Raw genomic sequence first — 21,293 nt, 5'->3', positions numbered from 1 at the left:
TAATGGGGGCTTCTTCATGAGCAGGAGAAGCTGAAGTTGCTGCATCTTTTCCCTCTGGACGGAGACCTCTGAGCTGGATCCTCAGGCTGCGGTACGTGTCGGCAGCTCTGGGTCTCCCCGCGCCACCGGGCAGGTTGCTCTTGTCACCGACACCTGACAGCGGCAACTAGGAAGGGTTAAATCAAAACCCACGGTGAAGCCTGGTGGCAGGCACCCGAGAGGGACCAGCCAGGGAGACCCAGGCCTCCAGACCCAGGGGACCCGGGCCGTTCAGAGGGGAGCCGAGCGATTTTAAGTGGCTGTCAAGAGGCTGAGAAACTGCAGTCTCTCGGTGCCAGGAAGATATAAAATTATATTTCAGGGCCCTTAAGAAGGAGATTTTCTTGGATCTACCTCAGGGTCGCTCTGGGAGTGGAGGTAAAACAAGAAATGGAAGAGCCCCCACAGAACCACAAATCTGGGTTCTAATTCGCACAATTCTAGACTGGATGAAATCAGCCCAACCCCATCTATTCACGGCTCAGGAGAGAGAGGACATCCCCCTGGAAGTAAATAGAATCGACCTCAAATCATTTTAGGATTTCACGTATGCAACATTTGCCACTATTCAAAACGCTTAGGCCTTCGGGCCAGCCCAGCAGACCCAGCCCAGAGCCAGAGCAGGCCCACTGGAGTCCAGGTACCAGATCACTGCACGTGGCCCTAAGGCCACAGGGGTCTGGCTGCTCCAGACAACATCAAAAGCACAGAGACCTGCCACCGGAGACTTTAATCCATGAGCAAAGTGAACAAGAAGAACTTCTGGAATTGAAGGATCAGATCAAATAAGAATAAGAACAAAGTTGATGAGGTCACCAGCAAAGCAGGGTAAGAGAGGCCGAGAGCCAGAGATGGGCGGAGGCTGAGGCGCCCACGGAGAAGGGGTGGGGTGCAGGCCAGCCTCTGGTGGACCTGCACACAGCAAGGAGGGGGCCGCAGGGACGCCCTGGAGTCCTGGGGCAGGGAGCCAGGGCCCAGACGGGCCGCAGAGAAGTCCGAGAAACTCCCCGAGGTTGGTGGAAGGCATCCAGCCAAGTTCCAGGCTGGGCTGCGGACTGTGGGCTGCAGGAAGTAATGGAAACCACACCTGGGCACTGCTGACCGCGCGGCGAAGCCCAAGGGCAGCCCAAGGGCAGCGGGGAAAGCACTGACAACTGACCCCGTGGGGACTTTCAAAGCCAGAAGACAGGAAGGGTAGCTGCAGACTGCTGAAGGAAGCCAGGGCTGTCCTAGGTGACGACACCCAGAGACAGTGGCTTCTGTTGATGTCCAGGCGAGGAGAGTCGGGGACACGGTCAGCTGGGGCTGCGCCTCTGGACAGCAGCAGGTGCCAGGAGCTCTTGGCCAGGACTCTGCTGAGACGCAGGGTGGCCAGACGTCCCGACAGGACAGTGGACCAAGAACCTGGGTGTCTTCGTGGGTGTTGATCGGCCCCCGGGTCAGTGCGGGGCAGTGGTCTCATGGGCCCGTCACTCGGTCGTGGGAACAGAGTCATGTGACCCCAGCCGAGCTTCCAAGGGCGTCCGTGACCAACCACCACAGACTGGGCCGCCTGCAAGAGCAGAGACTGTCCTCCAGTTATGGAAGTTTCCAGAACAAAGTCAAGGTGTGGCCAGACAGTGCGCCTCGAAGCCTGGGGGGGGGGGGGAGAAGTCTCCTTGACGGCCTGCGACTTCCGGAGGCTCCCCAGGCCTGGTGTTCGGCCTGTGGCCACGTTCTGCCCATCTTCACGTGGCCATCCCACTGTGCGCACCTGGGGCCCCTGGCTCCCCGGTCATGGAGTTGAGGACATGGGTCACTGGAGTCCGAGGCCCTTCCATGTAGTCTGGCCTCACGTGAGCATGTTCACGTCTCCCAAGAGCCCGCCTTCCACCTAGGGTCACCGTCACAGTACCACGGCCAGGACCGCGAGACATCCGCTCGATGCCCTTGAACTTCCTTCTTGCGACAAGGCGGCCAGGACCCTGATGAACGGGAGTGAATTCCCAGTCAGGAATTCAAAAGTGATAAGTAAAAGGACGAAGGGCTAAATCCCTCGGATACAGTCAGGAAAGGGCTGTTGGGGATGGGATCTCAGGAAGGAAGCACTTGCCGATCCCCCTCCGTGAGGAAATCTGCTTTCCTTCAGGCAACGGGACACTCACTTCTGCCAAGGGACCCAAGGACGTAGAAGCACCAAAGGACGAGAGTATCCCGGGTCTGAACCTGGCTCTCCCCGTCCGGGTCTGGCTCTGTTCCTGCAGTGATGCATAATCAGAGCAATCTATACAGCGAGGGGTGGCGTTGCCTGGCGCCTCCACGTCTCCATTTGTAAGATACGAGTCTCAGCAACTTTTTCAATCAGAAGACAAGTAAGAAATTCCAACTAAGAGTAGCTTTGATACGTTAGATTGTACTGTTTTTTTTACATGACAGCAAGACCAAGAAAGATAGCTTCTCACTTTGAGTCAGGTGCTTACTGAGGCACTGGGGCCTTCTGTGTTCCTGCTCAGCTAGCCCTTGCATTTTAGCTCTTCTTATCATGGCAACAAGATAGCTGCTGCAGATCCAGCCATCACATCATGTTAACATCAGAGAGTAGGTGGAATTCATAGCTCCCAGTCATGTCTGTCTTCCCGGATCAGTCAGACAAAGCTGCTCAGATCTGCGTCCCAAAGGCTTTAGCTTAGCATTGTTGGCCACAGCTGATAATGTGACCATGTGTATCTGCAAGGGAGACAGTAAAAGTTGGAAACCTAATGGTGACATTTGCTAAGCAAAATCAAGACCCCTCTCTCAGCATGGGCGCCTCATGACACAGGCTCAGGCTCCCCTTGCCAGGGAAAAGCAGAGAGGGAACAGGAAGTAGATGTGGAAGTTTACCCAGAGAAGCTTGCCAGTCTCTATTTCTGTTTAAGGACTCGGTAATTTTAAAAAGTGGGATCCTGGAACCCCCTCGGATTCCTATGCAAACTTGGAGTTTCAGGCCACAGTTTGGAAATGTTTGGGGTGGCTGCAGCCATCTAGAGATCTTATTCACAGAGCCACTAGAATCCCAGCACAGTGGACCTACAGACTGTGACTGTCATCCGCAGCACCTAAGGAGGTAGCTTACAGGGTGCTCTAAGAAGTGCTTCGTGAATGCAAAGGTGGCTCTGAGAATCTCTGGGAAATCTGAGGTGTTAGCAAGTGTGTGAAGCTTGGATGGGGAATCACAGCCACCGTGGGCTCCAGGCTCCTTGTGACCCCCAGGGGACAATCCACAAGGCAGAAGAACACGGCCTTAGGTTTTGCAGGTGAGTGATGCATGATCTCAGGAACACACAGCTCTGGGGACCATGGAGGGCAGCCGTCCACTGACAGGCTACATTAGGAGCTATGTTAGGAGCTGGAAAATCGGCGCCTGCCCAGGGTTCACGGAGGCACACGCTGCTCAAGAGTGGCCTGCCGCCCAGGGCTGAGGCCCCTGTGGCCTTGGAACCCAAGTGTGTATCTGCGATTCCAACATGGGCTGGGGGTCCTGGGCGTCAGTCACGTCTTGGAGTGATGGCACTTTTTACATTCGGTTTTTCTTTATTGATAACCGGAGCGATACACTCGTAGTGTTCCATGTCAAACCGTCCTTCAAGGTTCTCACCCAAAGCATCTGGCGATGGCCTGGGCCAGGCTCAGTGGAAGAGCACTGGCCTAGCACGCACGGGGCCTGGGCCCCTCCCCAGCACTGAAACCAAAGCCCCGGGAGCATCTGTCCTCCCCTGTCCCTTCGCACTTGAATCCCACTTCCCAAAGCAACAAGGACCAGCAACATCAGCTACGTTTCCTGTTTTTTATGTTTGCGTTTCTGTGCAGCACACACTTACCCTTCAGTGCCAGCTCCCAGCCAAGAGCAGCATGTTCGCCTTCGTCACACAAGTGCAGGCTGCGCTTCCACTGGACACCACGGGGTCCCCAACACAGTGACCTCCCGCTGGGTCAGAACAGAGCCCTTTCCCATTCACACTCTGTATCAGTCACCACCGAGCAGCGTGGCTGAATGGTGTGCTTTCTTTGTCCTGTACTTAAAAAATGTGTGGTCAGCCGCCTTTAAAACGCAGCCTCTCTGTGCCTGTCACCCACGGGATCTGTCCTGCAGAAGGTGCCACTGCCTTTCCACAGGACGAAGGCTGCCCAGGCCTCTTGGCGCCCACTGGAGCACCCTGCTCTGACCTCTGCGCCCCTGCCCCACCTGCACCGGGCCTGGGGAGAGCGGGAGCTGCCTTGGCCGTGCCCTTGGCTGTGTTCTGTGGGCTCCGGCCTTGGCAGGATCCCCAGCTCTGATCCCCTGTCTTCCTGTTCTTAGTTCAGTCATGAATTCCCGTGGAGTGCCTGGAGGGGAATTTCTTGTGCGGTTTCTGTTTGCCTTCATTCATCCATTGGCAGAGCTGGGGACTGAGCGGGCTGCGTGCGCTAGGCCAGCGCTCCACCCCTGAGCCGCGTTCTGGATACCGCCTTAGCTGTTGACTGGCAGTTGGCTGGGGTGGAACTCTAGGCTGAAAGTCACCCACCTTCAGAATTTGGAAGCGCTGCGCTCTAATGCCACAGCCACTGCTGTCACTCAGAAGAGAGACATATACGCCTAGGCCAGTCCTCTCTTGAAACTTCTAGGATCTTCTCCTGATTCATTTGTACTATTTAACCCTTAAAGTAACGTGTTATAAGTAGTTATGGAGCAGAATATTAAAATGAATGCTCCCGTGCGTATCTGCATGTCACACAGATCAGAAGCTGACGTTTCGCCGGGACCCTTGAGCACAACAGTGCTCTTCTCCTGCACAAAGCCTTGCCTCACCTGCCCACGGGAATGCCGCCTTCTGTTAAAGACAAACCGACCCACCAACAGACCTCTTACACTATTGTTTGTTGCCTTGTTTCTTTATATATGGTCTGTTTTTCTCTTCATCTACTTTTTAAACTTTCTTCTCTCACTGAAGCTCCGCAGAGTCATTGCACTGTGGTCAGTGTAGGTCCTCGGCCTGTGTCTTCCATTGATGGTCCCGTCCCCGTTCCGCCATCTCCACTCCAAGTCTCCTGGCTTCTGGGAGCGGTGCGGCAGGTGTCCTTCCCCATCCCACTCGGCCCCAGGCCGCCTCCTCCCGCGGCTCCCCGCACGCTGGGGTGTGCAGTGGCACGTTTTATCTCATTCATTTATAGACGTTTGACTTCAGAAATCATCGCTTTTATTTCTAAGAAACGTATCTCAACTCGTTCAAGAGAGCCCAAGTTATCGATGGTTTTTCTTTTTTATCCATTTTACTTTTATGTCTATGCACACACATGCACGCACGTCCACACATGTGTGCACACACGTGCACACACAGTCTCACACCCTTTAAGGATGGGGCACATTCTGGGAAGTGTGTCAAACACAGTGTTGACTCACAGAAAACCAAGACAGTTGTGACGTCGCTGGGGATGTCACCTATGGGACCTCTGTCACATGTGTTTTCTACCACTGGTCACCATGTCCTCATGCAGCTCGTGAGTGTGAGTGTGTGAGTGTGAGTGTGTGTGTGTACAGGGATTCTTTACACAGGCGTGTCCTTGTAGACCCATCGTCAGTTGACATATGGTGACCTGAGACTGCACTCCGTGCCCTGATCTAGCTGAGTGTGACTCGTGACCTGCAGCTCACCATCACGACTGCGGCTCCCTGTCCCCCTGCTCCACGAGTCCCTAGCTCCACAGCAGACCACTGTTCACAAGGCCCACAGTTTCCAGGGAACACGTGGTGTTTGCCCCATTGTGAAGTCAAACAGCGGTGAGTCAGCCTGCCCGAATGGGGGCCACCGTGTAACAGACGTAATTGTGCATGTGTGTGTGTGTGTGCCCATGGGAATCAGTCCTGGTGGCTGAGTTCTCGCCTGCCTCGTGTCCCTATGGGTGCTGACGGGCCTCAAAGCCAGGAGAGGCCACAGATCTAAATGGAGTGATCTTTCCTTCAGAAGAGAATTCGTTCAGGACCCGGGCACGCCCCGCCGGGAGCCCCTGGTGCTTCTGGGCCTTGGCTCTCGGCTGGTGCCCTCTGGGTTGCTGGCCTAGGAGCAGGTGTCCTGACCACACGGCTGAGCAGGCACGGTCCTCGGTGGCCCTCCTGCAGGCTCTCCCTCCACCGGAGCCTGTTGGCGCTGGACTCCGGCTGCCCGACCTTCCCTTCCCTCTCTTCCCGTCTTACGGTCTTCACCTCCATCAAGGCCCGCGGGGTAAGGAAAACCGCTGTGTCCTTGCATGGCGTCCTGCTCTGGTCCAGTGCCCTGCTGGCCACCACCCGGTGCTCCCAGGAGCAACGTGCCCTCCCTGGGCCCCTGGTGCTCAAGGCCCTTCCAGACGACCTCCGTCCGTCAGTTCTGCCTTCCCGGGTGGCGTCTCTGTCTTCCCTGGGGACCTGTTCCCCTGAGTTCTCCCGCGCACTTCATTCAGTTGCGTCACCCCCGAATGGCGCCCTGGTTGGGCGCTCCGCTCCCTCCACACTCTTCTTGTTTAAGTGATGGTCTGCTGGGACCAGGGGTTGACCCTGGGGGCCGAGCCACTGGCCGTTTCCTGGCCCTTTGTATTCTGTATTCTGAGGCAGCCTCGCTGAGTGGCTGAGGCTGGCCTTGGATTTGCCATTCTTCTGCCTCGGGCTTCTGGGTCTCTCTCTGTTGGTGTTCTTTTTTTCTTGTTTGAGCTTTTTAAACACTTTATTTGATTTTTGAAAGCTTCGATTTTGTGGGTGGTTTCTCTTCTATTTAGAAGTATGAATCCCCTCCCCGGCAGTTCCGCCCGTGGTCTTGAGGATATCACGGTTTCTTGAGACTCAGGGACTCCTTCTCCAGGTCCCTCCTTCTCTCCTTGTTGTGGCCTCGCTGTCCTGCCTGGTCTTGTGGAGTGAGGCCTTCAGTTTTGGAGGCCAGTGTCCTCGCCTGTGAGCCTCCGAGGAGGAAAACCCGACGTGGAGGTTCCAGGAGCCTGCGCCTGGTCCTGTGCAGGCCGAGCCGGTCTGTGGGGCCTGTGGGTGAGCAAGCTGCAGGCCTTCCCTACCCCTCACTCTGCAAATGTATTTATGTATTTCATAAATTTCTCAATTTGGAATTTCTGAGTCAAAAGACAATCCTGATTTATGTGGTTAGTGACAGATTGTCCCTGAAGCTTCCATGGGGTTTAATCCACCCACCCATGTTCAGAGCCCATTTCCCCCCTTCCTCCACAGACCAACGATGCACCCATCTTCCTGGTGTCGGCCACCCTGCGGAGGACCACGTGTCCAGGTAGACGGGCCTGGGGTTTCCGCAGCAGGAGCTGAGTGGGGCTCAGATCTCCGCTGTCTGCATTTCCTTTCTTTTGAACTGCTCATTAGTATCCTTTGCTCATTTTCTTTTATGTTGCTATTGATTTGTAGGATTGATTTTTATGTTTTGGAGAAACAAATCCTTTGTGATCTGATGTGCAATTTTTCCAAGTTTATTTTTTTCTCTGCAATTTTACTTATAGCAGTTTTGCTAGGCAGGAAAGTTTTATTTTGTATATTCAAATTTATCAACATTTCACCTTAGAAACTCTAGTTTTTGGAATAGTTCAAAGGGCTTTCATAAGAAGATTATGAAACAATGCCCCATTATTTCTTACACATTTTCTTTGATTATTATCTTGATATATAATTAAGACATGGATCCAATCTATTTTTAAAATAATATTTTAGTTGTCAATGGACTTTATTTCTTTGCAGTGCTGAGAATCAAACCCAGTGCCTCACACATACTAGGCAAGTGCTCTACCTCTGAGCCACAGCCCAAGTCCCCAACCTATTTTTTCAAAGTAGATATCCAGTTATTACTAATTTGTATGTAAATGCAAATAGTCACAAAATATATGAACCAAAATATTTAAAGTACAAAGACAAACAAACACACAATCTTGGGCGGAGATTTTAAACACATTTTCCTCAACAACTGATGTGCCAGACATTTTAAAGTGTGATTAAATGGACACGTTCCTGGCAAGACCGATCAAGAGAAAAGGAGGAAGGTGCAGGTCACCAATGGTGGAATTTTAAAAGGGTCTGCAAACATAGGTTAAGTGGCTACTAAAAGGATAATAAGAGAATATTGTGAGTCAATTTGCCAATGAAGTGACACATCCCATACGTCGAATTTACTAAAATTGCCTCCAAAAGAAACGGAGAGTGCACACAGTCCTGTAACTGACCGAGGACTTGGGCTTGCAGGACACATTTTCCACAGACCCTCTGAGCCATGGCTTCATTGTTAAAATGCTGCTTCCCACTTGAAGAACAAAGAACACCAGTCCTGCACATAGTCTTCCAGTGTGTTAGAAAAGTAAACACTTCGTGTCACCAGACCCTTGGTAGCCATGGCAACCAAGGCCAGAAGAGGGGAGACCATGCCGGGCACTTTACCAAGACCATTCAGAAACCCCAACGAGACGCCCACGTGGAGCAAGTCCTGCGAGGCACAGGGAGGCCCCGTGGCCACGGGGTGAGTGTGTGGCATGCGTACGAGGTTGATGGGCAGTCGAGTCATTTCTGGGGTGGGCTGAAGGCTGCAGTGCGATCCCATGGCCCCTTCCAGAGCACAGGCGAGCTCTGTGTCCAGACGTCCTTGCACCTGCCCGCCCACTGTGTGAAAGCTCCCTCCTCCGAGCCAGAGGAGGACGGCAGTGCAGACTTCCCCCACCCCCAGGTCCTCCCCGGCACGAGAAAGGAAAAGGAGCAAGGGCAGGGGTGGGAGGTAGGAAACAAACTCCTCATTATTCGTGAGTCATATACATTTACACACCCACAGATCGCAGAAAAAGTTCACAGATAAGTTAAAATTGATAGATGGATAGAGCAGACACACACTTAATAAATAAAAATCAAATATATAACCAACAAAAATTAAAATCTGTAAAGAATTACCATTTACAGTATCATTAAAAGAATAGTCAGTGACTAGATCTGACCGAATGTGTCTGAGGTCCTTTTGCAGAAAACTTTAAATCATGTTACACAGGAATTTAGGTCCTAATAAAGAGGCACACTGTGTTTTGGGGTTAGGAGAGCTAGTACTTTAAAATGTCACCTTATTTTCTCTTCCACCCACACAGTCATGTAATCCCAGTCAAAATCCCGACTTTCCGAGAAACACTGGGGCAGATTCTCAGTTCACAGAATGTACCCAGGGTCTGGGAGGCAGCCCACAGGGGTGGGGAGGGGCGGGGAGAGCGCACTGCCCTGCCCCCGGTGGCGCTGGTGGGTACTGCAGGCAGGTGCCAAGGGAGGTCAGGTGGAACCTGGGTGGGCCCTGGAGCTGGCCAGGAACAGGTAGGTCTCTCCTGCCTGGTAAACCGAGGGCGGGTCTCAGTCCACAGCAGAGGGCTCCTGAAGCTGTGACGAAGCTGGGCACAGGGACATGCCGTGGGAAACTCGGGAAGCTGCACTCGGACTTCACACCCGTTATTCAGGTGGACTGTGCCCAAGCGCCAGGGTCAGCCGCGTGGCTGCTGGAAGGTGACCAGGAGTGGGTCTCCCTGCGGCTGGGATAGGAAGCCTCTTAAACAGGCCACAGCACATGCTGGTCATAGGAGAGCTCCGTTGTTCAAGTCAGGAAAGTGTATTCATCAGACTAGGTGCAGAGAATACAGGTAATTTCTACAGAAAGAGGAAACATCTGTGATGTACACGACCAACAAAGGGACAGAGTATTCTAATAGTTCCTACAAACTGACGAAAAAAGAGGTGACTCCCGATTTTCTTAAGTTGCTTTGATGAAGTGCCTGGTTAGTTCGGTGCAGCTTTTCATAGATGGAGCTTTAGGTACACAGTGTGCCACGGTCTGACTTCTTGTTCTCAGTTTTATCTTTGCCAGATCATCTTCACTGTTGCTCTAATTTTCATGACCATGTAATAGTCCAGCATGTGAATATATAAACAGATCTGTCCATGGTGTTGTTCCGACACTTGAGTGGTTTCCGACACAGGGCTGGAAAGCGTCACGCAGACGTGATGTCCCTCCACACCTGCCCCACGCGCTCTCACTGTCCTGGGTGCTCCTAGGAGTGGGACTGGCAGCTCTCAGGAGTGAGTGCTCCCCAGGTGCGTGTGTCCCCTCTGCTCTGCCTGCTGCCACTGCCCGTTCCTGCACACCCTCGCGTGCCCGGCTTGCTGTCCCCTCCTCTTAGAACCTGGCTGTCACCTGGTGGCATCAGACGGCGGTTTGGGTTTCTGTTTCCCGTTGGCAGCTCTGAACACAGGTGCAGACGTTCAGGCAGCCTGAGGACCGCCACCCTGCCCCGTGGCCATGCCCGCGAGCTGGCCACGCTGCAGGCTCTCCTCAGGCAGGGCCTCTGCCTTGTCTCCTGGCTGCAAGTGCATGGTGTCACACACTTGAGCACCTCTCTGGAAATGGATCACATCAGTAATGAAAAGGCTTATAGGGTGAGCGTTTTAATGTTATGTATGGGTATCTGTGTCTGTCCCATCATGATCAAGTTCACAGGAGCACCTGAAGTGAAAATTCTGGGAAGACTTATTTTTTCTATGTGCTGTAGACTCCAAAATGCTCTTCCCTCTTACTCCCTTTTATTCCGTCTCATTCCACTAAAAAATATGCTGCATAAGCCAATAAACGGACTCAGTGACCCACAGTGTGGAAACACTGACCCAAACCACTAGACCGGAGGGTTCCTGAGCCGCGCGCGCCTGGGACGGCGGCTGGACCGGGAACGCCTCTCTGCAGGGGCTGCTCCCCTACGGGGTCAGTAGCTCCCTGCACCAGGCCAGGTCTGGGGAGGAGCCTCCCAGTTAGCGTCCCTCAACCATCAGAATGGCCTGGTGTGCTGCGCGAGGAGGGAGCGGCCCAGCGGCTGAGGTCCAGGACCCTCTGAAGACCACCTGGGAAGAGAGGCCCCAGGGACCGCATCTGAAGCAGAAGCTCCGGGCGCTGTCACAGGCTCCGGCCGTCTGAGGCTCTGGGCAAGGCAGGCCGTGTATCGAGAAGGTGATAACTATTTACAGGGTGAGAAATCACATAAAACCCCGCGGTGCTTTATGGAGCAAATCTAGTACAAACGCCAGTGAAATCAGGGCAGTAAAGTCCCTTCTTTGTGTCATGGTTCTGGGCGTTGGAAGCCCACAGGGGAGGTTTGGGCACTGAAGAAGGGAGTCGGGCCTTTCCGAGTCCGTGTGTCCCTGAGGTTGTCACTCGGGGAGGAAGGGACCCCCGAAGGGGCTGGTGGGGCTGCATGGCTCCTGCCTGCCGGAGAGGCTGAGGGCCGCCCCAGACTTCAGATCTTTTTCTTCCCAGTTAATTGTTCTTCCTAAATTGAAGGATCTATTTTTGGAATTAAAGGAGATGCAGTTAGAGGAAGAGCTGAGGGAGCCCAGGCAGAGGGGGTCGACGGGGAAGCTCGGGAGGGAGGGAGGGAGGGCTCTGTGTGTCCGTCTTCCAGACAGCGGGCGGCCGCGCTCCTCCTGGATGGGGAAGGCCTAACAAAGCAAGGGACACGTGGAGGGGCCTGAGTCTCCGGCCGGCCTACCAGAGAGCTCTCCGCGGGTCCTGCTCTTGCCGCTGGGCAGGTGGTGCGGAGCCCTCTCCTTCCTCTCCTCTGTCTCTTCATAAAAGTCTCTGAAGACCGCCAGCCTCGCTCCCGGGGGGTGGGGGTCTCTCAGGGAGGTTCTGAGGCTGTTCAGGAAGCACACACACACACACACACGCACACACACACACGCACACAGATGTGAGGACTCCCAGTGCACTCAGGGCGTCAGTCGGTGCGTGCACCCTGTCACACTCATTAGTGGTTCCCCAAACGTGTTTGAAAAGAGTCAGCGCGTCTTGTGTGGCACCGCCAGCCGGGACTCGGGCTCCCGCCTGTTGGGGCTGCTGGACCCCGGGCTGCGTCGCCCTGGCGGGTGCTCCTGGTCCCCTCAGCCTGATCCCGCTGCCCAGAGCTCGGGGAGCCTCTGCAGCTCTCTTCTCCAGCTCTTTCTGTTGCAGTTACGTTGGAGAAAGACTCTCTTGTGCTCTTCATGTTTAGCAGAACCACAGAGCAGAACACAGATCATTTTCTTCAAAACACAAACATCTCGGTCCGTGAAAGAGAACGTACCAGACGGCAGCTCCCTTTAAGATCACGTTCCGGCAGAGCCCTTCCCACCCCGGCAAGGCGTGCCCTTCTGCTCACGGGCGCTGGGTGACTCCCAGTGGGTGTACTTCACTCCTGAAGTGATGGGCCGGGGAAGGAGGCGGCCCCAGTCGGTGGCCTCTTCCCTGCCACGGCGCAGGAGGGCTCTGACAGCCAGGGCGTGGGCACTTCAGTCTCGCTCCCGTGGACAGCCAGCCCAGGTCTCCTGTGCAGCTGAGCGTCGGATTCCCACGCTGTCGCAGTGACTCTGATGCCAGGGGTGGCGACCAGGCCTGGGGTAGGGGAGGGCCAGCATCCAACCAAACAGGCCCTGCAGCCTTGGTGGCGGCTGGAAGACACATGTAAGATTAGGATGGTTGCTTGCCAAGGGACGGAGCCAACTTTCTTTCTAATCCCAGACGGGTCTCACCAAGGCCAGGCTCTGGAAAGCAGAGATGTGCGCTCTCATGTTCTGTTAAAGAGCGTGGGCTCTGCCGCTGGCCTGCCTGGGTCAGATGGGCAGTGCGTCTGGATTTGTGGGGCTTGGGGCACACTGAAGGGCCCTGAGCCCATGACTTACACTCTGAGCGGGGTGTCCTCAGGGCACGGCAGGCCCTGAAGCCCACTGCTGAGAGCCACAGCATTTTTGCCAGAACGGAGTGGTTGAGAGGGGACGCCAGCGAGCCATGGAGATGATGATGGTCATGTGAAGCTGTGTAGATTGGAGCCCTGCTGTCTGCCTCGGCCCGCTACTTTGGAGTTCTCACGGGGATTCCTGGAGACTTGGCATTGGCTGGGGAAGTGCTGGAGGGGGGATTTCCGCTTGGTGGTGTTTCCTGGAAGGGCCTGTGGGTGGTGTTTGCGGGGTTCCAGCAATCAAGGAGTTCCTGTTTTAAACCTACAAGTGCCTCGTGGTGGCTCGGTTATTTTGTGCCCAGCCAGACTGTGGCAGTCCACCTGAGCAAGACTGCAAGTCCACCTGAGCCAGCACCATCTAAAGAATCATCAGGACTGCCGTCGATATCAGAATTAGTGTTATTTCCTTTTTATCCAAAGTGGCTCGCAATGATGTGGTAGGTCGGGTTCTAGCAGGTTCTGGAGAGAAACATCAGCAGCTGGCACGGTGTCCTTGCCTGTGGCACACAGGACGTACCGGGCAGTTGGACCTTTGAGCCACCCGGCAACTCCTCCCAGAGCTCTCCAGATTTCAGACTTTCAGAGAGGCGCTAGGAGTGTGGTCGGGAGAGCGCCCACCTGAGTTGTTCAGAATTGCTGGGTGACACGCCACGTTGAGTCTCCCAGGAGCAGTGTGCAGCATTTCCAGTGCTTTGGATGCAGGCCACGTGGTGTGGCCACCGCTGGTTCTGTTACAATTGCAACCATGCTCTTGCCCCAGTGTTGTAGGGACAGACGAGGCCAGGCACCAGAGACAGCAGGACACAGTTTTATTTGGCTGCAGCCAGGTTCAGGGGGCACAGCCTTTGCTGTAACCAATCAATCCCCTGAACCCCGAGTTCAGGGAGTTTCAGAGTTTTATTCCCAGCATCTAAGGGGAGGGGCTCAGAAGTTCACAGTCTGCAGAAGTTCACATAAAAGCAGCTTTTCTCTCACTGTTCTGGGCAAGTTAACCCCTCAAGGACAGCTCCTGGGGAGGGGAGAGCTTCTTCCCCCCTCTCTTCCCTCCCCCTGCCAGCTGTTACCATGGAGCCCAGTTGTAACTTCTCGTAGAAGGGTAGACCTCTCTGTGAAGCCCAGCTCCGGGCCAGAGGCCTTGTTAAAGGATCTGTCTTCTTTATCAGATTCTGCACTTGCCAACACACTTCTACAAACTACTCTACTGGGTACAGGTTTGTGAAAGACAAGTGAAGGGGCGTCCAGCTCCTGCAGGGCTGATCTCTTCCCGGCCAGTGGCCAAGTAAAAGAGGGCAACTCGAAAACAGGAAGTTCACCTCCATGGAACTCTTTGGTAGAGACTCTTGCTGACAGTCCTGAAACCAGCCACGCTGAAGATTTGTGGAGAAGCCCAGGTAGGGCGTTTACCGTGGAGTGCAGTGAGGCTTCTGGCAGAGGCCTGTCCCTGTGGGTGTAGACGTGGCCACAGTGCCCACATCGCCTGCTCTTGCTGTTTTTACTCTGGGTGCAGAGACATCTACTCCAAAGCCACCCCTGTGGCCTCTGCGGACCCTGAAGTTGAGGGAACTGGTTGGACTGTTCTCTCAAGGGTGAGGAGGCCAGGAAGAGGCCATCGTTCCCTGGAAATGCCCGCTTTCCTGGGTGGACTGGGCACCGCTGTGTGCATGCACTGTGCCCGCCCCATGGGGACTTCTGGTAGGAGGGGCTGATGTGAGAAGAAGGCGGGGTTTGTCTGTCGTCACCGTGGAGCACGTGGTCGTGGCCAGGCTGTGAACGGGGGCTGAGATGCTGGGCCTACTCTGCCGGGGCTCCAAGAAGTTCCTTGAAGAAGGACATTGACCTGAGCTCTGAGGTGAACGGGGGCCGTCAGAGGGACCACGGCGGGAGGGAAGGTAGCCCAGGCAGCAGGAGCCGCCCGTGTGGCCCTGAGGACAGACGTGGCTGAAGGGGAGGCAGAGGGTGTGGGTCAGAGGGAAGTGGGGATGTGGGAGGGGAGAGGAGCCAAGGTCGGCCAGACCTGGGGCCGGGCAGGAGTCAATCCTTACCCAGAAGCCGGTCCCCTGAGAGGGTGGCTTGATCCGAGCAGTTCCCATCTTGGCTGGGGAAAGCGCCAGAGGACCAAGGGCGCGGGAAGCCACTCATCAGGCTGTAGTTTTGGTGAACTTAGAAGTGGTGGTGGCAAGGTGGAGAGGGGGAGGAATGGAAAGAAGTGTTGGGTAGAGAACTGCAATATCGGGGATGCCAGGTGGGGTGGAGAGTAAGGAGAGCAGACCGCAAGCCTGACTGTGGGCTGGACTTCTGGCATGGCATTCGCAGGGCAGGGCTCACCCAGGAGAGTTGGGCTGGGAGCAGGAAGGGCAGAGGGCAGTCAGGTCTGGGCTACCGGGTTTGCAGAGCTTAACAGCAGTGTTCTGTAAATGATTCATGATAGTCTCAGAAAAAAGAGAAGGAAGGAAGGGAGGGAGGGAGGGAGGGAGGGAGGGAGGGAGGGAGTTGGGGGGAGGGAGGGAGGGAGGGAGGAAGGGAGGGAGAGAGGGAGAGAGTGGGTTAGGGAGGGAGGGAGGGAGGGAGGGAGAGAGTGGGTTAGGGAGGGAGGAAGGGAGGAAGGAGGGAAGGAGGGAGGGAGTTAGGGAGGAGGGAGGGAGAGAGGAGGGAGGGAGGGAGGGAGGAAGGAGGGAGGGAGGGAGGGAGGAAAGGAGGGAGGGAGGGAGGGAGGGAAGGAGGAAGAGAGGGAGGGAGGCACCTGGATTGGTAGGAGCCTGCCAACTGCTGAGCTGCTCCTACCCTGGCCGACCTCTGTGGCATTGGCATGGGCTCTCAGTGCAAGGAGGTGCCCTCTGTGCAGGGCTCTGGTGACCACGTGCTCTGGCACACACAGCTGCCCAGGAGTGGCTGGGCCCAGGGCGTGACTGGAGGCAGGAAGAACTGCATGTGCCAGGTCAGCCGGGGCGTCTCGTGACACCCTTTCTCAGGATCCTGATGGCTGTGGCTCCGTGGTGAGCAGAACACACAGGCCCCGGGTTCCACACTGGGAAGAAGAGGTGGGTGTAGGTTGGCCAGGCAAGTCCTGGGCTCAACGGGGGACCCTGGGCCAGAGCGTGGGTCCTCAGGTATGAGGGCTAGCGTGTGTGGACTGCCCAGAGAGGGGAGTCAGGAGAGGGCAGAACTGAGACTGGGTTGGAGGAACCAGGATGTGGGGGCTCATCAGAGGGTGTCCTGTCCCATAGCCTTGGAAAGAGTGTTTTGAGAAAGAGGATTTATTCAGCAGAAAGTTCAATGCTGCTTATAGATCAAATATGACAAGGACTGAACATTCCCATCGGCTTTAGGGACAGAAGGTGTGAGTCCCCTGGTGACAGCGCTTCCCACAGAGTGGCGAGCACAGAAGAGACTGGGATCTCTGCAACGGCAAGTGCAGTTGGCCGGCTGGGGACAGGAGCTAGAGAGCTGTCCCGGACACTGTGTAGGACAGAATGGCCAGGGCTTGGGGTGGAAAGCCCATTCTGGTGGTTCTCTTTCTGTAGGAGAGATCCGAGCACACCACCAGGGGCCCGCGGAGGGGGCTCCCGACTCATGGAAAGGCCCCCGTGCAGAATTCTCTTCCCTTCCTCAGCCTGGTCTCCCGGAACCCCTGCCCAGACGCGCATCCCTTCAGCGCTGTGTCTCCAAAGCCTGCCTGGTGGGGCCTTGGCCTCTCCAGCATGCCCTCGTCCGCAGGGTGTAAGCAGCAAGTAGCCTGCAGGTTCAGCAGGGCAGAGGGGTGGCCAGCACTCATGGTCAGGGAACGGAGTGACCTCTCTCCTTATGAGACATCTGGCCACAAGTGTGGGCCACTGGTCACTGTTTGACCTTACACTTGGCCACTGCTCACTGCTGAGGACTGGAGGGGACGTTGCATCAAGTCCAGTCAGATCCTATCTGGTGGCAGCTGAGGCTCAGAACATGTCCACGTAAAGGTGACCCCGAAGGTGAGGGGAGGTTGGAATCCACAGATCAGGACCTAAGAATTCAGCCAACATGGGAGACCTCAGAGGCTCGCCTGGAGGACCGGCCAGTTCCTGCTGAGGACACTCCTGGGCTGGGCCAGGCTCTCTGCCTTGCTGTTGGAAGATCAAGGCAGGAGCCACACACAGAGCAACCGGCAGGTAGCAGTGCCTCAGGGCTGCGAGGCCCCTGGCTTCTCCTCCGCTCCCCTCCCTCCTGTTCAGGCGCAGACCCTTCCGGAACGTGCCGGGCCGGCCTTTGCCACTCCTCCTCTCCTTCCTTTCGTGGTCTGCGTTTCCATGGCTGTGGCACTGCCTGAACCTTGTCTTCAGCCGTCACCTCCATCCCAAGGTGGCCCCAGCACCATGCCAACTCCAGGGACGTCTGCGGGGGTGTGGTGGCCCTGAGGGTCGGTCCCATGCGAGACGGGCGGGGCTGCACCCGGCCAGGGCCAAGGTGTGATGGAGACCTTCCAGGTGCCAGCCCCTGAGCTCTGAGCTCAGTGTCCTCCTGAAGGCAGCCCTGCCTTCAGCACAGGTGAGCGGCCGCCGCAGCTCACCCTGAGCAAGAGCTAATGGACCCTCCCGTTCCTGGGCCGGTCACCTCCACCTTTGTCTTTGCTGCTCACTGTGGGATGCTTCTCTCGGTTACTTCTCCCGCCTTCCCTAAGCTCTGCAGAATGAAGCAGGAAGTTCTGCTGCAGCCCTCCCACTCGGGGCACGTGGCTGGACTCAGAAGTTTCACCTTGGCAGGGCTGGGCTGTGCCCCTGCACTCAGGACGCTCTCGGGCCCAGACAATGCAGGACGTGGCCTTCCTTAACAGTGCTGATCCTTTCCTTCTCTTACCTGCCTTTAGTCCTGTCTCATCAACTTGACCCCTAGCCCCTCCCGCACCGGCTCCCCTGTCCCCACCAGCTGCAGATCCGTCTGCTGCTGTGTCAGTGACCGCAGGGGCTTCCCCGGGACGGGCCCATTGTGGGCCTCCCTAACACCCTTCCCCGTCTGCATCACTGTTTCCTTTGGTGCATTTTAGACACCAGCAAACTCCACGTCTGCACCTAGATTTTATTCTCACACCTGTCAAGCCCTACTCTTCCTTCAGGGCAAATTTAGACAATTGTGTGGCTCTGATTTGGGCCTTGGCCCCTCTACTTGGTGGAATGTGTTCCTTGGGCTGATAGACACCATCACCGCTCCACTTCTCCCAAATGCCAAGCCTATGAAAACTCCTGGTCTTCCATCAGGAAGGCTGGCAAATGTGGATTCAGTTCTTGGCAAGCTGGCTTCCTACTGCTTGAGAGACGGCTCCCACAAGCACTCCCACAGGTGGAGCAGATGTGGCAGGCGATTCCTGTGTGAGGGCAGTTGGCCCAAAGTTGGCCACTTGGGGCTCCGGCACTTTCTCTCCGCACCGACCCAGTCCTGGTCTGGCTGAGCTGTGCTCACCGGGGGTTCGCGATGCGTTCCACAGATGTGTGGCTGATCTCTCCACCAGGCCATAACCCATCACCAGCAGGTGGAGGAAGGACTGACCTTGTGTCTTCTTCAGATGGTTTACTACCGCGGTGGTGAGGCGAGCTAGGCACCCCAGGTATGATCTGGAGCCCACGGTTTCTGCTCAGGCCTAGGGACTGGATTCCTAGAAATAATTTGAGTCAAGATCCGCTCGCGGCAGCTGGGAAGGAGACAAGGCAGACAAGCGGGAGAGAGAGGGACCAGAGACAAGACGTGGTCCCCAAGGCAGCCCTGCAGTCCTCCCTCACTCCTCCCTGGCCTGGTCACCACCCGCTGTCCCTTCGTCTCGACTCCCCAGGGGGACTGTCCACCCGTGAGGTCACGGTGCCCATAGCTGACCTTTTCCCAGGGGCCCCACCTCTGAGCCTGCTGCACTGGGACCTGTTTTCAACATGAGTTCTGGGGGGACATTCTAGATACAAACTGAAACAAAGAGACTTAAAAAAAAGAAGAAGAGAGAAAAGAAAAGAAAAGCAGCAAGAGGGAAGAAAATGCTCCAGACGTGGCTCGTCCGGGTGTCAGCACCTGGGTAAGACAGCTGGAGATGTCACAGGGATGCTGAGCATGTCCCCCGTCTCTGAAAGGGGAGGAGAGTCATGGGCCACAGGCCATGTGTCACTGCGGAGTTATAGTGAGTCTGCATCAGGCAGAAGCAGAGGAGCATCCACTTTTTATTAATCTGCTGTCAAATATTATATTACATTTTTAGGATAGAATATATTTTTCTATCATTCTATTTACTAGCATAATTACAGCAACCATATCTTCAACCAATAATCCATTTTAAAATGTCTTGAGCCAGGTGTGGTGGCTCACGCCTCTAATCCCAGCGACTCGGGAGGCTGAGGCAGGAGGACTGCCTCAGCAATTTGGTGAGTCCCTGAGCAACTCAGAGACCCTGTCTCTAATAAAGCATAAGAAAGGGCTGGGGATGTGGCTCCAGGTTAAGTGCCCCTGCGTCTGATCCCTGGTACAAAAGAAAAAACGATGTCTTGAATCATTTGAGTCCAGGTTCTTATTCATATATTTGTTGTGTGTGTGTGTGTGAGTGAATGCAGGTGTGTGTGTGTGTGTGTGAGCACAGGGGTGTGTGTGTGAATGCAGGTGTGTGTGTGTGGATACAGGGGTGTGTGAGTGAATGCAGGTGTGTGTGTGTGTGTGTGAGCACAGGGGTGTGTGTGTGAATGCAGGTGTGTGTGTGTGGATACAGGGGTGTGTGAGTGAATGCAGGTGTGTGTGTGCGTGTGTGAGCACAGGGGTGTGTGTGTGAATGCAGGTGTGTGTGTATGGATACAGGGGTGTGTGAGTGAATGCAGGTGTGTGTGTGTGTGTGTGTGAGCACAGGGGGGTGTGTGTGAATGCAGGTGTGTGTGTGTGGATACAGGGGTGTGTGAGTGAATGCAGGTGTGTGTGTGTGTGTGTGTGTGTGTGAGCACAGGGGTGTGTGTGTGAATGCAGGTGTGTGTGTGTGGATACAGGGGTGTGTGTGTGAATGCAGGTGTGTGTGTGTGGATACAGGGGTGTGTGTGTGAATGCAGGTGTGTGTGTGGATACAGGGGTGTGTGAGTGAATGCAGGTGTGTGTGTGTGTGTGTGTGTGAGCACAGGGGTGTGTGTGTGAATGCAGGTGTGTGTGTGTGTGTGTGTGTGTGTGTGAGCACAGGGGTGTGTGTGTGAATGCAGGTGTGTGTGTGTGGATACAGGGGTGTGTGTATGAATGTGTGTGTGTGAATGCAGTGTGTGTGTGTGAATGAGAGTATGTGTGTGAATACAAGTGTGTGTGTATGTGTGAACACAGGGGTGTGGGTGTGAATGCAGGTGTGTGTGTGAATACAAGTGTGTGTGTATGTGTGAACACAGGGGTGTGTGTGTGAATGAGGGTGTGTGAGTGTGTGTGTTAATGTGTACGATGTCAAAATGAAGTAATGATTTTTCCGAGGGTTGCATTTCCGTGTGCCTGTGATGGTTGCTTTCCATGCGCCCAGTGCTACATGAAATGCGTGTGATGAGCTCAGCTCTGGAATCCTTGGACAGCAGGCGGTGACGTTGGCGGCGCATCCTTTAGATACACAGGTAAAGGTCAGAAGGTCGCCTGCGTCTGAGCCGCTCTTCAAGTCAGCAGCCACAGGGAGGGGTGGATCTGCAGGTGTCTGTGGGAAGGCAGGTGGCGGTGAGGACCTTGAGTGGCCCCGATGGGCGGTCTCATGGGACGGCCACGGTAACTGCAGGGTTGACTTTTCTCCAGGCAGACGGGGTCGATGCTGGATTGAGTCAGGAGCCCTGGCTGTTCCACTGGGTGCTGCGTTAAGTGGAGAAGACCCACGCAGGCCGGCACTGCAGTGTGTGCTAGTGGAGGAGAGCCGGTGGTGGCTCGCTCAGTGTCCCCAAGAGTTGCAGGAGCATGCTCACGAGGGTGTGTGTGTGTGCAGTACTGGGACTGAGCCTCGGGGCTCACGGTGCTGGCTGGCTGCTCTGCCAGGGCTGCACTCTGGCCATTTGAGTTTTTATTCTGAGACAGAGTCTTCCTAATTGGCCCAGGGGGCCTCGGGCCTGGGATCCTCCTGCCTCTGCCTCCCGGGTGGCTGGGATTCCAGGTGTTGCCGCTGCTCCCCGCTCCCTGCCTGAAGGGATTCTACAGTGGGTCAGCACCTCTGAGCCAGAATGCGGGCCAGCCACGGGCAGCACTTCCAAAAATATCTGCCAAAGTAGTCATTCAGGAATTAGGTGCTTTCTAAGTGCCTGGTTTCTTTAGCCCTGTACCACTTTTTAAGCACTTTGATTTTGAATTTCCTTTTTCCTGTGAAAACCAAAGCACCATTAAGCCCATTTCACGGCCTTCTTTTTGCTTGTCTGAATATGGCAGAATTTTGGCGTAACATAATGACACTCAGATACTTGAAAGGATCCTAAGTCATCTTTTAATTAGGTAAATATTAAGAACAAGATTCAGTTTTGTCATAAATTATGCCTTGAACAGGAACTGGAGCCTTGGAATGAGACGGGGTG

General features: G+C 55.2%; 1 long non-coding RNA gene across 1 annotated transcript; it reads left to right on the top strand.

The window, feature by feature from the left end:
* Positions 1-15,560: 15,560 nt before the first annotated feature.
* Positions 15,561-19,285, top strand: LOC144367085 (uncharacterized). Its single transcript, XR_013426295.1, has 2 exons — positions 15,561-15,830; positions 16,119-19,285. It is a non-coding gene; the product is annotated as an uncharacterized LOC144367085 (long non-coding RNA).
* Positions 19,286-21,293: the final 2,008 nt, after the last annotated feature.

The sequence above is a fragment of the Ictidomys tridecemlineatus genome, chromosome 10 (assembly GCF_052094955.1).
Source record: "Ictidomys tridecemlineatus isolate mIctTri1 chromosome 10, mIctTri1.hap1, whole genome shotgun sequence".
Taxonomy (NCBI): Eukaryota; Metazoa; Chordata; class Mammalia; order Rodentia; family Sciuridae; genus Ictidomys; species Ictidomys tridecemlineatus.
The sequence above is the reverse complement of the archived record's forward strand: the minus strand, read 5'-3'. Positions and strand labels throughout refer to the sequence as shown.